This window comes from Equus przewalskii, chromosome 16 (assembly GCF_037783145.1).
Source record: "Equus przewalskii isolate Varuska chromosome 16, EquPr2, whole genome shotgun sequence".
NCBI classification, from domain to species: Eukaryota; Metazoa; Chordata; class Mammalia; order Perissodactyla; family Equidae; genus Equus; species Equus przewalskii.
Genome location: NC_091846.1, coordinates 78,832,022 through 78,848,904, shown reverse-complemented (window position 1 = coordinate 78,848,904; position 16,883 = coordinate 78,832,022). Strand labels below are relative to the sequence as shown.

Here is a 16,883-nt window from a genome sequence, read left to right as displayed (position 1 = left end):
TAGGAATACATTTAGGCTGATCAATTTTTAAAAACGTGAAAATAACAAAATCTTACATAAAACAAGTTAGCCAAACTGACCCCAAAAGGACTGAACGATCCTGTAACCATTAAATGCCTTAAATCAATATTTAAAAATCTATCTACAAAGAAAATACAGATGATTTTATAAGTGAGTTCTACCAAGTATGGTATAATTCTATCACACAAACATTCCAGAGATTCTAGAAAGAATAAACATTCCTTCAACTCATTTTATTGGGCTAGTTATCAAAATCAGAGGTAGTATGAGAAAGATGACAAGCCGATCTCACACATGAACAACTCACATGTACACAAATGCAAAAATACTAACAAAATCAATAGCAAATGAAAGCCACGTCCAAATGGAGTTTGTTACAGGATTTTCAGATTGCTTTTGCATTAAAAATCATATTAATATAACTATCATATTAGCAGCTTAAAGTAGGGAAACCATATACCAAATACTGAGACTTGCTATACAGTTATAGTAATCACGATGGTGTAGTATTGGCATGAGGATGGACAAACAAATGGAATAAAGTATAGATCCTAGAAACAGAGCCACACATATATGGAAACTCGATTTCTGATGAAGCTGGCATTGCAGTTGAGTGGAAAAGAATAGGACAACTGGTAATGCAAAGAAACCAAGAATTGGGCTCCCTGCCACATACCATATACGAAAAGAATGGATTAGTAGACTAGAGGTGAGAGGATATTTTTTAATTTAGAAGAAAATATTGGATAACATATTTATAAATTTCATAAAGGAAATTTTTTTAAGTTAGAAAAAGCACAGACCATAAAAGAAAGGATGTATACATTCACCTGCATTGATATTTAGAATTTGTGTTCATCGAAAGATTCCACAGTAAACGAAAATAAATCACAAACCGGTAGAAGATAAATGCAACACATATACCATCAAAGAAATAATATCCAGATGACATGAAGAACTTTCTTGAATCAATAAGAAAAGAACCATCAACTCCATGGAAAAACAGGTGAAAGATGACGTTAGGCATCTCACAGCAGTGGTCATTGGTACAGGACGGACTGTATTTACTACGACCCGGGAAATGCCAAGTTAAGCCCCAGTGAAATACCATTTCACACTTTCTGGCTCTATTTCTTAAAAAAGTAAAAAAGTCTGACAACATTAAGTGCTTATGAAGATGCAGAGCAGCCAAGAACTCCTTCCCACTGCTGGAGGGGGTCAACTTGTTAAACACTTTGTCACCACATATTCACGTTGAAGCTGCGCATGCCCCGTGACCTAGCCATCCCACACCTGGAGAAACTACGGCAGAGTGAGCAAGGAGACACGTACAAGAGGGTCCAGGGCAGCTGTGGTCACTACAGGAAAAAATCCTGCAACCGTACAAAACCCAAATATCTCTCTCATCAGAAGGGATAAACGAATTGTGTTAAATAGTGAAAATGGACGAATCTCAAAAATATAATGGTGAGTGGAAAAAGCAAGGCATAGAGTATAATTCCACTTCAGCAAAACGATTTCAGAAAACCATTCAGTACACTGTTTCAGGATACATGAATTTGTGCTGAAATTGTGAAGAACGGCACGGACATAACTGACACACAGTGTGGTGCGGTTTCTGTGTGGGAGACCAGAAGTTCTATGCCTGAGAGGGAGCGGCACAGGCTAGCCATGTGCTATGTTTTCAAGTTGAGTGGTGAATAAACAATTGTTAGTGTTATTATTTTTAATTTGTACATTTATTTTATGCTATTTTTATTTGTGACGTATTTTTAAATTATATTTTAATGAGATTAAGTTTATATTAAAATAGGAAAACCACATACTAGATAGATTAAAATAGGCAATGAAGTAGAAATAAATAAGTGAAAATAAAGGAGAAATTGGAAAGCAAAAGACTCAAAATCCCGAGATGATGATAATCAAGATCCCTCTCATAGCATCTAAAAATTATGGAGAGCTTGCCCTGTGCAGGTGCACAGTATTAACTACGAGAGCATCACCATGACCCGGCTCCCACTCATGTCCCCGTCTTACAGATGACCTTCAAGATCCAAAGCCCAAACAGCTTCCCCAAGCTGTGTTTGAACAGTCTGATCCCAAAGCCTACAAGCCCATGTGGAGCATCCTCCTTTAAAAAGAAGCGTTGAGGATATGGTTCATGAGGATTAAATAAAAGCTAAATCCAAAAAGCTAACTCAACTGAGATAAGAAGCTCAAAAGATGACGGAGAGGGAAGAGTAAGATAAAAGTCTAAAACCCACTAGACATGAAGTGAAAAATATAAGAATAGATGAGATTAAGATTTAGGAAGAGAAAATATATTTTAAACAAAAAGAATTATAAGGATAAATAGACTTGAGGAACTCTTTTTTTTTTTTAAAGAAAAAAGTTGCATTGGTGGGAGAGTAGACAGGGCAGTAGGCTGCCTCTGGTAGTGCTGCGACCCCAGCCAGAGCCCCTGTGAGGTGGGCGGCCATGGGGGCAGGTCAAGGAGGCCAATTGCTTTTGCCAGTCTCTCTTCATTTAAGCTTCTCCTCCTGACATGTGAGCACTTGTATCAGAGGCCACAGGTCCTTCCAACAAACATACTTTAATTTAATCATCCATTCCTTCTACATCTATTTATCAAGCGCCTACTGTGGGCAAGGTGAGGAGCCCACTGTTAGCACAAGAGAGGCAAGATGCCTAATGGAAGAAGGGGGCAGAGGAAAGCACCTTGAAATCGAGGCAACCGTGTGCTACCCATGCTCACTGCCATAGAATTAAGAGAAAGGAGAAGAGAGGAGAAAATTCGCCATCCTCCGGTGCCCTGTACCGCCCTCTTTCCAGGACAAACAACGGAGCCAGGATTCCCACAGCACAGCTCTTGCATTTAGGGGGAGAAACCAGCGGAGCAGCGGAGAGTCAGCCACTGTCTGGAGGTGGTCTGGGCAGAGAGGAGGAAGTGATCTGGGCGAATCATAGAGAGAAACAATTTGCACGTCCTGCTCTCGGTAACAATGGAGGTGTCCTAGGGATGCGTCACTATTAGAGGCTTTCCAAGTCCAAAATGGCATCAGTTAATCCTGGTGTGTTTTGTTTACACACTTTTTCTGTACTAATTCCTCTGTTTTACAAATCACCTCTGTACTTCCGCACCTTACACCTGGACAGTTGCTCTTCTTCCTGGAGATGAAATATATATAGAGAGAGAGTTTGTTTTTAGCTTGAGGCTGGAAGTGAAAGAAAGAACAAGTTTCTCACATATTTCTAGACATCTTTTTCCACTGGGTGACAATCTTCCTCTTAATTTTCCACGATTCACTGTGAACTAGTGTATATTGAAATCACTTTTCACTTTCACCTCCAAAACCCACAGGGAGGAGACCTGTGAATTTTCCTAAGATTTGCTAAAACATGTCGAAAAGTTCTGTTGCTTCTTGTTTTAAACAAAACAATAGTTTACATGCTGTGATGTCTCTATCACTTACCAAATAATGCCAAAACCATCGAACCAGTGAGACCTGTAACAATACTGCTCTGTCCTGTAAACATGTTTGAAAATGCTGATTTCGAGCAGACCGTCAGACGTCACTGAACAAGCACGTTATCAGTCTGGTGACCCAGGACAGCAGTAGGATGGCTAGCAGTGGTTTATGACATCAACTTGCTGGTTCAGGGAAAACGGGCGGTCTAAAAAGATCTGACAGTGCTGCGCAATTTATTTTTTCTGTTGAGAGAGCAAAAGCTAGAGGGAGATTCTTCTCCTTCAAACTTGCAGGCTATGAATGTCCAATTAAATATGTCACTGTAATCATTTTTAAAACCAAATAAGGGTCTCACTCTTCAGATCAATACACTGTTCAACCAGATCTCCTATAGCAAGCAAGCGTGACTTCCGTGACGTATATTCCAGGCCCCAGTCGCGAGAACTTATTCTAGATAGAACACAGACTACAGGTACTTAAATCTCTGTGGCTCAGGAATGGCAGCCTGGAGCGATACTTGACTGCACGCAGTGGAGCCTGAAAACTTCTATCCAGGATAAAGACATCCACCTTCTAGGGCAACTGCACAAAAATGCCATCCATCCCAAAGTAAAGGTCATGGTCTTCTTTCTTTCTCCTCAACTCAACATATCCAAAGTGCACGGCCTCACGCACACAACACACACACATATAGACACACAGACAGACACTATCTTAGTCCCACTGTGAGTGATGATTCCTGAGCAGAGAGAGGGTGAGTGGTGTGACTTGAAGTTTGAAGACGGAGGGCCAAACGACAGCCTTCTACGCCGTATTGAAGGTTTTAGAGTTTGTCCCAAGGGCCAGGAGCAGCCACTGGATGCTCCACACAGAAGGGTGGTAAATTTGCGTTTTCAGGAGGGGATGCATGGCGCTGAGGCCCGGCGGACGGATGAGTGGAGGCCAGGTAGGAAATGCGCAGGGTCCAGGTGAGAGGCGGCAGCCGCCCAGAGTAGGCAGAGGCAGGGACGGTTCAGAGAAGCAGATATTGAGGGCTATTTAGGAGACAGAACTGAGACTGACTGGAACATGACTAGTAAACAAAAGCACATTTTCTGATTTGGATGAATGAGTGGCTGGTGATGCTCTTCTGAGGAGACTGTAGGGGTAGAAGGGGCTCTGTGCCCACCCCTCACCATCCTCCCAAATAACTGGCCTGCACTCGAACCCTCGCCCCAAGCTCTGCTTCTGCGGAACTAGAAGGAAGACAGGGCTGCTCAGCCGGCCACAGGACCAGGTTGGGTCAGAGACAGAGAGCAGCCACTTGCAGCTGCAGCTGGGCAGGGAGCCCCAGGGCAGCCCGAGGTGGACCAGGCCACGGGGTGGCTCCACAGGCAACGAGGTTCCTCCCTCCCAGCGTCAGCCGTGGCGGAGTCTGACCCAGCCGGTTCGGGTTCTCCATGACTGACCGTCCTCAGATCTCATTGACTAACAGGCCCAGCGCCTTGCTGGTCAAGGTGCAGGCCGCAGACCCACAGCACCAGCATCTCCTGGGAGCCTGTTGGAAAGGCAGAGTCTCGGGCCCCTCCTGGACCCAAAGAGCCAGCATCAGCATTTCAACAAGATGCCAAGGAACTTGTGTGCACCATCAAGTTCGAGAGGCAGTAACCCAGAGCACATTTAGGCCAAATCAAAACAATAACTCTGGACAAATCATTTTCTGAGGACGCATGTTAACTCCAGATCATAGATAGATGATAATCTATATGTGTGGGGGGGGACGGACATGTCCATACCAAATGTTTGCATTTCCTTCCATGGTGCATCCACCCCAAGCCAACGCCCCTCCACTGGAATGACTCCATCCTCCCCTCTGCACCCCTGCCGGCTCTGCTCTGTTGCACTTTCTTCATATGGATTTTCATGCCTAAACTGACGGAGGCTGGGGCTTCTGCGAATCATACACACCACCTCCTACACTTGTAATCCTGGCACCTGAGCAGCATCAAACAATAATAAAACAGCCAAAGAAGCCACAAAGAAAACATCGCTTTTAACAGGAAACAGATATTCTGCCAGCCCTTTTTGTCCGTGTGCTGGAAAGCCAGGCCAGGAGAGAAGGGATCAGCTGTGAGCTTGTGACCCTCCCTCACCTTTGCTCCTGCCCCCAGCCTGGCCTTAGCTCGGCCCCTACTTGAAGCACTCTGCTGCCCAAACCTGGCCCCAGTCTTACCCAAAAGGCCAGTCCAAATCCTGCATCCTCCAAGACTCTTCCTCACTTGGTCAAATAGCTATATTTTTGAACCAAAGTTTGAGGTACGAGCTAATAAATTTAACTAGACTAGTGTACTCGTTTGTGTGGTCTTTCAAATAAAAGATACCCAGTCTTAAATTGAGGTCACCTCGTTAAGTATAAAGTTACATGACATTTCTTTCTCTTGGGTAATTCTGAACACTTCAAGTACACTTTTTGCATCGGAAACCCAGGTCCACGGACAGACCCACATCAAGGTAATTTCCCTGACAGCTAAGTGTATACCTAAATGTGTTCCGTAAAATTGGAATGGCCCTACGTGGCTCCCCGGACCGCAGGTGCAGAGCTACCAGAGTGGAGAGGGTCGAGGGAAACCTGGAAATTTGCCCCCTCCCCAAATAAATTAGCAAATCAAAGATGATGTTACACTCCAGAAGGACCCAAAGGATATGAGGGTGGTCTCCTCTGCATATTCCACCTAACTTGACAGTGCGTCCTCCACAAAACGTCAAGGAGCCTGGATAACTGCAGACTCAGCTGGAGCAGCAGCCCCCACGGCAGCTGCCGCGCCCAGAGAGGACTCTCCACGAGGAAAAGTTCCCAGGGCGTCAGGAATTTGGGATGCAGCCACTGATCTGGAAGGGCCCTTGCTCCATCCCTAACAGTAAGAAGGACCAAAGCAGCTCACATTCACACGGGATGGATGCAGAATGCCTCCGTGCCCTCTGCCACGGGTGGTCCTACGGGACTTTCACTGTCCAAGTTCTCCACGGAACCCCACATTGGTCCACCACATCGATGGCACAAGAGCCAGAACTGAGAAGCATGCTGAAGGCCATGGGAAGACGCAAGAGCTTCAGAGGGCGGGAGATAAACCCTAGGAACGAGCACAGCTTCAGGGCTGAGATGCCCCCTCTGGAGCAGAGGGAAATGATCACTGCTCACATCTTCCACCACATAGAAGCAGTCACAACCCGCGGCCTCTCTGGGCTCTGGAGGCAGCTTCCGGCAGGCTGGAAGGCTCCCATGTTGACCTAGCGACAGAAAGAGCTCCCAGCCATGGTGGTCCCCGTGAAGGAAAGGAACACACAGCCGGTCCAGGCAGTGGTGCAGGCAATCCTCACCGTGGACCCATGGCCTGAAAATCCCTCCAGGACTGGAGGCATCGTGGTGGAAATGTGCTGCGTCGTAGCACACCAAGGGGAGAATCTCCTCCTAGACCACAGGGCTCTGAGGCGAGGCTGTGCCATCCACAGCCAGGAATTAGGCATCATTTGAGAGAAGGCATCTGGCATCCTAGGGGGCCAAGTAGAGACTGAGCACCTGTCAGTGGAGTGACCATGTCACCAGAACTGCTCGTCATGAGTGGGAACAATCAGGTCCACAGCCCCCTAGAAGTCTGTCAAGCATGGAGGGGTGCATCTGGGATCAGACACACCCAGAGAAGGGACCCAACCCCACATCCTCTCCCACCATGGCACTAGTGTCTCTCCCTCAATCACCCCACGGGGGCAGGTCCCTCGTGACTGGCCGATGGAGCAGGACAAAGAGGTGATCTCAGTTATGTGGGTGGAGCAGGGGTGGCCCCATGCAGCGCTCCCCTGGGGCTGTCTGGGGCCTGCACTGCCACTCCGATTCCTCTGCTGGTTCTGCCTCGCTCCCTCCCCGACAGAGGCACTTCTTAAGAGAGTCCCCAGTGAACTTCCTGCACGAAATCCAGGTCTCAGAATCTCTTTTCCCAGGAACCCAACCCTGGAAACCCTTTTAAAGAAAACGTCCTAAAACATCATCCTTAGGATAGAAGAAGAGTTCACGGAGTCATACTTAATCAGCTTGCCTGGGTCACAGAGCCACTGTTGACGTGTGGTGCGTTCTTTGGGAAACAGCCGTGGTAAAGCCACATGAGCCCAGGACTGTCCAACTGGACTTGATCTCAGTTCTGGAGGAAGCTGTGGTGGAAGGGACCAGGAGCGGCAGCCAGGCCCGGCTCTCCACCCCCCTCCTGCCACACAGAGCCATTGGACAAGCACTGGAACTCGGAGCCCACGAGATCGTCTGTGAGATGAGGCCGGCGGTAACTGGGAAGTGAGATTACCAGTGAGGAAGGTCCAGCAAGGAGACCCTGGGCACAGACGAGTCCGTCCCTCACCCACGCGGTGACCCCTCCCCGAGAGCGGGACGGAGGCCCGAAGAGGATTAATGTCTGAGGATTTCAGTCCTTGGATAGCTCCGGACACCAGCTGTGCGACATCTAGTCTCCATTTTCTTAGTACTTAACCACCAAAAAGGATCAAAGTCAACAGAAATTCTGCATCATAAATTATCTTCAGAGCCCTGAGTTCTGATAGGAAACATATACAACGTCCTGCTCTTAACCTAGTGAATCAGAACCCGTCTGGGATGGAAGAGGGGACGGTCTAACGTGAAAACGGGGCAGCTCTGCATTTCTTGTGATGACTCTCTGGGCATAGGCCCAGCTCCCCCGGTACCACCGGGAGCCTCAACCCACAGCAGAGGGCTCCCCGTCCAACAGGTTGTAGAACAAAGAATTCTGACTTCATTTTTCTTCCCCCCCAACATGTGACAACCTCAACCAGCCAACAAAAGCTATTTCAAGTCCCTGCGAATGGCTTGGAAAACAATTATGCCATCATCTCGGATCCTGCAGCAGACACAAAAGGGCACAGGGAGCAGAGGACAGGGACGGCCCCTCCACCCACTCAGCAAAGGAAGAGGAGCTGGCCTTCAGTCTACAGCTGGCTTACACTATCCGGTTTCCGACTACAAGCAGATTACTCCTCTCTGTGCACCTTAATTGTGGGAAAGGTTTCCGTCCCCAAAATCCACCGAGGGTCGATGACAGGTGTGTGTCCCAGGAGAGCCACTAGGACCCCTGCCAACTGCTCAGAAGTGGGGGAACCGCCCGGAGACAGTGGTCCCTTTGAGGCGCTGCACGCACTGGAGAAAAACACTCTTGCAAAGGCAGAAGTTGGTCTTCAGTGGCCAGGCTCCACCTTTTTCAGTAAAATTTTCTGAATTTAAAACCATTTAATAATTTCAGTTTCTTATCATGATTTTAATTATGAAAAATGTATAGAAAACCTAAAAAGGAAACGATAACATGGAGGTTGTTTTTGATATTTTTAGACATTTGAAAATGGGAAGTGATGCTCTTACCCCTAAAACATGGCTGATGAAGACGGCCAAACCCACGAGGATGGACTCACCAGGGCGCCTTGACAAATGACTCCAACTACTAACGGTGTTGACCTCGAGCTTCACCAAAAAATATGAGCCGCTGCCCCTTGGGAACGAAAGCGTCCCCTTTCCTGCCCTCATGTGTGGAGCAAGGACAGGAGAGGCTGCTGTCACGGGCTGAACTGTGTCCCCCAAAATCCACGTGAGGAAGTCCTAACCTCCAGTACTCAGAAGGTGACGGCCTTTGGAGCTGGGGCCTTTAAAGAGGTAGCTAAGGTAAAACAAGGTCAGCAGGGTGGCCCTGATCCAACCTGACTGGAGTCCCTCGAAGGAGAGGAGACCAGGACACAGGCACACACAGAGGGACGACCCCACGAGGACACAGGGAGGAGACGGTCGTCTGCACGGCAGGAGAGAGGCTGCAGAGGGAACCAGCCCTACAACACCCTGAGCTCGACCTCCAGCCTCCGGACGGAGAGAAACAAACTTCCGTTGTTCAATCCCTCTGCCTGTGGCACTTTGATGTGACGGCCCAAGCTGACTAACGAAGCCACGATGAGGAGGATGGGGGACCTCGAAGACTGCCCGAGAGAACACTTACCCAAATGGAGAAGGGGCTCAGCCGGCAGCTTTGGCCCAGTAACAAAGCCATGTCCCCGTGAGGACTATCTCTCTGGGTGACACCCTGGTCCAGCTCCACCCTTGAGGCAAGAGGACCCAGGGAGGCGGGCAATCTCCTCCCTGTGTCAGCATGGAAGTGAGAGGAGCTGCAGCCCACCTGGGCCCACACAGCACAGGGGACTCCACCTCCCACACCCACACAGTGGCCTGGAGGCACCTGGACCACAAGGGCGGGGATTGGTCCCCATACAGGCGACACCACAGCCGTGCCCAGGCAGATGGGGTGCCTGGTGGGCACAGCATAAAGTTGCCAGTCTTCCTGGTGAATACACTGAGAATAGGCAGGAATGCTTCAGGTCCGGGCTCGGGGGTTAGGGTCCTAAAGGGCAGATGATGTGTGTGGGCAGATGTTGGCTGTTTACCCAGAGGTCTCACCTCCAGAGGACCCCTCATTTTGTGTGGCTGCACGATAGTAGAAGACAGTGTGCGACCTGAGGTGTGGACACAGCCCGATGCATGAAGGCTGGGAGCAGGGAATCTCTTCCCCTGGGTCAGGGACGGTTATCCTCTAGCTCGGGGTCCAGCGCCCATCTTTCCCACAGTCCTGAGAACAATCGGGGGTAAGGTCAGCTGACAAATGCAGGGCAAGACCTGGCGACGCTCTCAGAGCCCGCATCCAGCGTGGAGGTCCTCCCACTCTTGGCCTTCCTGGCAGCATGGACCCACATAACCCCTCCTTTCCTCCAGTTAGTTTTGGTTGGGTTTCTATCATTTGGAACTAAAAGTTCTAATGCATGTAGAGAGCAAGAGAGTCTGTCTACACTCAGGGCTGAGCAAACAGGTGCGACGTGAAGCTGCTCTTCCACTCTATTTATTCAGAAAATGTACACACGACCACACGATATATTTATTTTGATCCTATAACATGAGAATCTATGAAACTTATGAGACAAGCTGCTTTCTTATGTGAACTAAAGTTACACTGTGACTTTGAATCCTTATCTCCTTCAGGTGGAGGAAAATTTATATCTAAATTTGGACATGTGAATTTCAAAGCTGCCTTTTAATATACCATACTAGTCTTTTCCTCCAGTATTTTAAGCAGCCATTCCAAGAGTTGAGTAGTCACAACCACTTTGACAACATATCCTGTGAGAGCCACGTGGGGGATACCACACTGAGGTTCCAAATTAAGGTTTCACATTTGAGGGTTCCACATTTGGTGGTTCTTCATTGAAGGCTCCACATTGGGGGTGGCGCATTGGGGGTTCCGTGTGGGGATACCAGACCAAGGGTTCCTCATTAGGGGTTTCACATTGGAGGTCACACATTGGAGAGAGCCACAGTAGACGCCACCCCACTACACCTGCCCCTACAGACATCACTGGCCAGAAACCGTCTTCCTTGACAAGCGAGTCCCAAAGTTGAGTATTGCCAGCATTGCAGGGTGTTTGAGGAAATGCAGATTACTGGGGACCACCCCCATGAGCTCTGATTTGTTTGATCTGAGGCAAAGGTCAGGAAGCTGCTTATGAAAAGTTCCCAGGGGACTCTGACGTTGGTGACCAATGGACCACTGGGTGGATTCCTCCAAGGCTGGGACACTGGCTGTGCCCAGAGTGGCTCCTGGCACACAGTAAGTATGCCATCACTATCGGAGGCCAGCATGCATGAATGAAACACGAATGAATGAATTTCCTTGAGGGAGTAAGGTTTGCTCACACTTCTGAAAGGATGAAGCTCCAGGCATCCCCCTCCCCCTGCAAAAAATACATGAAAAGTGGCATGTGCATGTGGAGTTTGCTCTCGTAATTATTCAATATTTATGCAGCTACAAGTGTTTGCAGGATCCTGACATTCCATTTGACCAACGATCTGGTGATGACTCTGAGCAGCGCGGGTGGAAAGGCTGAGAAGGGGCGTGTTCAGGGTCTTCTCCAGCACTGCAGTCAGCAGCGGAGAGAAAATACAGCCCCTGCAGTCCCTGGGCGCCCAGAATTCTGATCATGTCCAACGCCGCGTTGCCTCCTGAAGATCCACCCCCATCCAAAGGCTGCACACCCTGAGTCCCCGGGCTGGGAGTGTAGCCGCCTCTCTGTTTTGTAGAACAAGTTGCGAGGCAGGAGGTGCGAGACCAGACAGAGCGAGGAGGGGGGACTCTGTTTCCCCCCAAAGCATGAGTTCTGGGCCTGCAGCCACTGAGGAGTGGAAGACCTTGGGCTGGTGGATGTCACCATACGGCCCCAAGTTCTCTGCAGGATCAAGGGCAGGCGTGCGGGGCGAGGCCAGGATGAGGGGCCTTCTCCTCCCCTGTTAGAGAAAGGGCACGAGGGTCCCAGGGTGATCTGCACCTGGAGGGCATGGCTCCTCTCTCCTCCCTTCCTCGTTGGAGGGAGAGGGAAACAACCAAAACTCCCTGGGACTCTGCTCTAACCTTTGTTCTTCCAGAACATTCTCTCTGTCCCCACTGCTGATGGGTACTTCTCCCTGGTGCATTTTCTGCTTCTCACCCATGGCCTGAGGGACCAGGGACAGGTGACAGGGAATGGTCCGAGAAGGTGGAGATGGCAGTTGAGCTCTGAGACCTAGAGGCTCCGGGGAGGTAGCCCTGGTTGTCCTTGAAACTCTCCTTTCCGTACTGTGTTATTCTGGTTCTTGAGGGCGGCCCTGCCCAGATGGTGGTCTCTGTGTGTGGGTTTATTAGTGCAGGATTCTGGCAGGTGACTCGGGAGGGACACAGGACAGAACCAAGACAAGCACAGCATGTGCCGGCGTGACTAACAGCTCAAGCCTAACCCGCAGAGCGCATCATGAAACAGACATCTGGGGTCCAACTGGGAATGTGCTCTGGACCCCACAGATGGTCCCACTGCGGGACCCGGAACGGGTGGCCTCCTTGAACCAGGCGGCCTCTCTGGGGGATGGTGCTTTGCCTGTCCCTCCCTGTCCAAGACAGCACGGCCAGTTCCCGCTCCTGCCCGCCCCAGCACTGTGTGACATCCTCACCAGAGGCGGACTCTCCAACACAGAGTTCAGTCTGACCGAGGACAGAGCGCAGGCGGGAAGAAGCCGGCCCTGAGCACGCCCTTGCTGGACCTCCTTAAGCGAAGGCTCCATGACACTCTCTTGACCTTTAGAACTAGTCAGTTTGAAGACAAGCAAACTATTGAAAGCACTTCATCAGGGATTGGTGCCTCAAGAAGTGGTGTTCCTGAGGGCCCCTTGGTGTCTGGAAGTCTGACTGGGTGCAGGGCAGACCCTCACCGCTCTGGCAGCCCAGAGGCCCCCGGACCCCGTCTGATGGTGGGAGCGAGTGAGGAGGTTGGGGGGGACTGGGTAAGGCGACTGTCTTCCTAGGAGTACGGAGGGAGGTGGCAGACCAGCTGGCCACACCCTTTGTCCTCCTCTCTCCTCGGTCTTCCCTGCTGGGACATAGGCAGACGACTGGAGATGGAGCAGCTGTTTCAGCGCACAAGGACCACTGAGGCAGGGGAGCAAGCAGGCCCTGGAAGCTGAAGACTTTCCTGCTCCTTCCTCAAGGCCCTCGGGTTAAGCCATCCTGGTGGGTCTGTCACAGGCAGGTCAACGGAACTAGGGAGGCAGTGAAAACGAAGAAAGGTCTTCCCTGAGAACTTCTCTGCAAGGAGAGACCCAACCATCCATGAGACCCGGGCAGAGGCCCAGAGAACGCTGAGTTTGGGGCCGGGGATCAGATTGAAAACGTGTTTGCCCATCTAACGGTTTCAGGTTTTCTTAGCCAAACAGAACATATTTGGCGTGGATTTAGCTGCTGTCCAGTTTGTAATCTTGGGTCAGAGTCACTAGTTGACTCTGCACCACTGACTGTTGGTTATGAGAACTGGGAAAGGGAACGGGCCCCCAGTATTTAGATGTGTAAGTGTTGGAATTCTAACTTCCTCTATGATGAAAAATTTGAAATTTTTACCCTGTCACAGAACAAAGGGAACTGTGACTTGTTTCACCATTTGCATAGCTGATTTCATGCACTTTTGACAGTCCTATCACGCTTCTGACAGTTATGACTCCCCGCTAAGGGAAGCTGGAAGGGGGACCTGCTCCTAACCTGGGTGAGCTCATCTCCAAATGGCACACTATGGAACCTAAAGAATGAGTTTCGCAGAGCGTTGGCCTTCGTGGAAAGTAGCCACACAAATCTCTAATGAGATCGTGTCCTTAAAGGTAACACGTAACATCCTGCTAAGTCACCTGCTTCAACGTGTAAAACATGCAGAATCGGGTTCCCGCAAAGAGCGTTCTAGCACCAGCCGAAAGGTCCTTGTGAAGCGCTCCTGGGAGGAGCCTGTGCTGAACCACAGGGGAACGTGAGCCATCCTCCCCGAGCAGGCATCCGCGAGCTGGGTACTGTGTTCTCCTGGGGACCCCACAACAAGGAAAGTGTGGCCCCCTCTTCCGGAGCTTGCAGTTTACGAGAGACACAGGCACATCTCATACAATCACAGACATCCATCACACCGTGCTAAGAATGTGGACACTCACGAAGGGCTTCCCGAAAGAAGCGGGGTTGGAATTAACCAAGGTGCTGCCTGCCGCCTTGATGCCCACAGACCTGGGAAGCTGACCGACGCTTAGGCTGCACCTTCTTTCCCTACAACCTCACACTTCCTCCCCAGCTCACTCCAGCCACTCCTGCGCAGAGGACCGGCGTTCCACAGGGAGGTGCGTCCTCATGCCTCCAGCCAGCCCTCCCCAGCCTTTGTCCCTACGCCACCAAGAGCACCCACGCCCTCTGCAGCTCCTCACAAGGACGTGCTCAGGCAGGCTCGGGCAGCCAGTCTCCAAACAGCTGGAAAAAACCAGGGGAACCTCGGAAGGAAGTGAAGATTCGAGTGTCATTCTCCCCAACCCTTTGAGGGTCACGAGACTTTGAACAGTGTACCGAAGGCTATCTGTAATCAAAACTAAAACACAAGCACTCCTGAAAGCGAAGGGTGAACAGCACCCTGGACATCTGGTTGGCAGTCAGGCCATGCCTCCAGCGGATGGTTGGAGGATCAAAAGAAACGCTCTAGGAACTAGGTTTAAAATGAGCCATTTCAAGTTTCATCCAATTTAAGAGCCAGAGGAAATAAAGTGGTGTCACCATCACGAAAGCAGTCTATCCCTTCATGAGAAATTTCAACATAGAACAATACACTTTTTTGGCATCACAATGCAAACAGACCAAGTATCTTATGTTACATTTTTAAACACCACCAGAGTCACACAGGTTCATAATAATGGTCTAAGATAAAACCAATGGTCCAAATTCTCTGAATGGCATTCCTTGCCGTAACTTTCACGATAACCCAAAGCCAGAAGCCTGTTACCTTATGCTGTTTGGTAAATGTCGTCTTACGATTTTCTAAACAGAAATAAACTCATTTCAAGGTGGTCACGTGCATCCCCAGACGTCCTTCATCTCCGTTTCGCAGCAAGACACTGCGGTAGATAAACCTGCGTGTTCATTGATGACCAACGGGCCATTGGGAGATAGGAGTGGATTTCATTAGTCCAGTTCATAACTTGCAGCCCAAATTTAATCAAATGCACAAGATAGTGTCCTTCGAATAGGAGTATAGACAGCCATTCCACGAAAATTATCACACCATTGAACTGCAAAATGGGGTCCTTCGAAGCTCTTTCATGGGCATTTTATGCCTCAAGAGTAAAAATAGTGATACTTCCTGGAGAAAAATTATAGCTGCCATTTCCAGGTTTTCTGTGCTAATTAACCGAGATGCTCTGAGGTGATGAGAGGTCTCCCTAATGACTCTATCGCTCAGAAAGGCAACATCTCCCTCTGATCTCCTCAGACAGGATCATCAGGGTGTTGTCAGGGCAAACAATGCCCCTATCTAGCTTCTTTTCAAGACACCTGATTAACTGGAGAAAATAGAAACAGAGAGAAAAGAGTGTGTCCTTGCACGGAGGCGGTAAATGTCACTGAAAGGCCAGGAAACTAGCCTGTCGTGGCTCGCTGCTCCCGCTGGCCGGGTCTCCTGGGGGCCACTCAGCCCCTTGGCCAGCAGGTGGCTGGCTGCTTTCTCAGTGCCCTTCAGGGCTGGATGCTAAAGCCGCCTCCTCCGTGAAGCCCGGCCAACCTGCTCCGGGGTGGAAAGGACCCCGTGAGGCCTGGGTCCCAGCTCAGCTTACAGGGTTCCAGGCTCTGGGCCTGCTCTGTGGATGAAGCTGCAGCCGGCCTCAAAGTGATGCTAGCTGGAATTTCTCAGAACTCCCAGGGAGCAGACAGAAGGAGACAAGAGGCCTCCCTGGTGGTGGTTTCTTTCTCCCATGTGCAGCCCACACTTCCCAGCAGCAGGAGAGCAGAGAACCCAGGAGGGGAGACTCTCAGGCCGCACGTGCCCTTGGAGGCAGAGAATGTGAAAGGATTTCAATCTGAGATGGAACCGCAGGATGTGAAGTAGACTTTCATGTCTGTGCCCTCAGGAAAACAAAACTGAAGAACCAAGAAACCAATTTATGGAAAAACCAAAACCTATCTCCTGACCGATGGACACCTGACGAGAATCTCTCCCCATCCTCAAGCCAACGGGCTTCCTGCTGGAACTCTGGCTGGACCCCCTCTTTGCACTTCTTGTCCCACACACAGCCCACCCCAAACCCTCCACAGACTCGCCTGTGCGTGCTACAGCCTGTGTTTCCCAAATTGCAACTCTTCTGCTATTCCTGAATAAACTCAGTTTCTGGTCATTTGAACTTGCCTCAGTTTACCTCTTTATTTAAGTTGACAAGAAGTTCTCTCTCGGAAAAGGAAACCTGGCCACCACTGAAGTCAGTGCAGAACACCAGGAACTGCTCGTTAATAAGATTTCGGTAGTAACAATGGCTAATCTTCCTTCTCGGGGAACGCACGCCAGACTCTGCGCTAAACGCTTCGCCCATGTTACCCCAGAGAAGACACACGGCTTCAGCGCGTCCTCTCTGGGGAAGGCTGGGAGGGCGGGGAAGCCACACCTGTCACGAAGGTCTGGGGAAAGGTTGATTTTTCAGTGATTCCAAGGGCATGTTTCTTCTAATAAAATGTAGGGGAATTGACGTGTGTGTGTGTGTGTGTGTGTGTATTTCTTTTGTTTCCCTGGCTTGCACGGCCTCAGTGTTGGACGGGCAGTGCCACAAGCCGGGCTTTCAGGACAGGGAGGGGTGTGTGCCACAATGCCAACCCCGGGCTCACCTGCCACGGAGACGGGCTCAGAGCATCTGTAGGGCGCAGGCCCCAGATGAGCAGGTTTAGGGCTATCACTTGACGTACACTCCATTTGTCCCAAGTCTCCCGCTGGGGCATTGCCAGCCCAGCTCGT

General features: G+C 50.0%; 1 long non-coding RNA gene across 2 annotated transcripts in view; it reads right to left on the bottom strand.

The window, feature by feature from the left end:
* Window positions 1-16,883, bottom strand: part of LOC103540841 (uncharacterized) — a 636,750-nt gene that overhangs the window by 354,714 nt on the left and 265,153 nt on the right. The gene's annotated exons all lie outside the window — the stretch shown is intronic.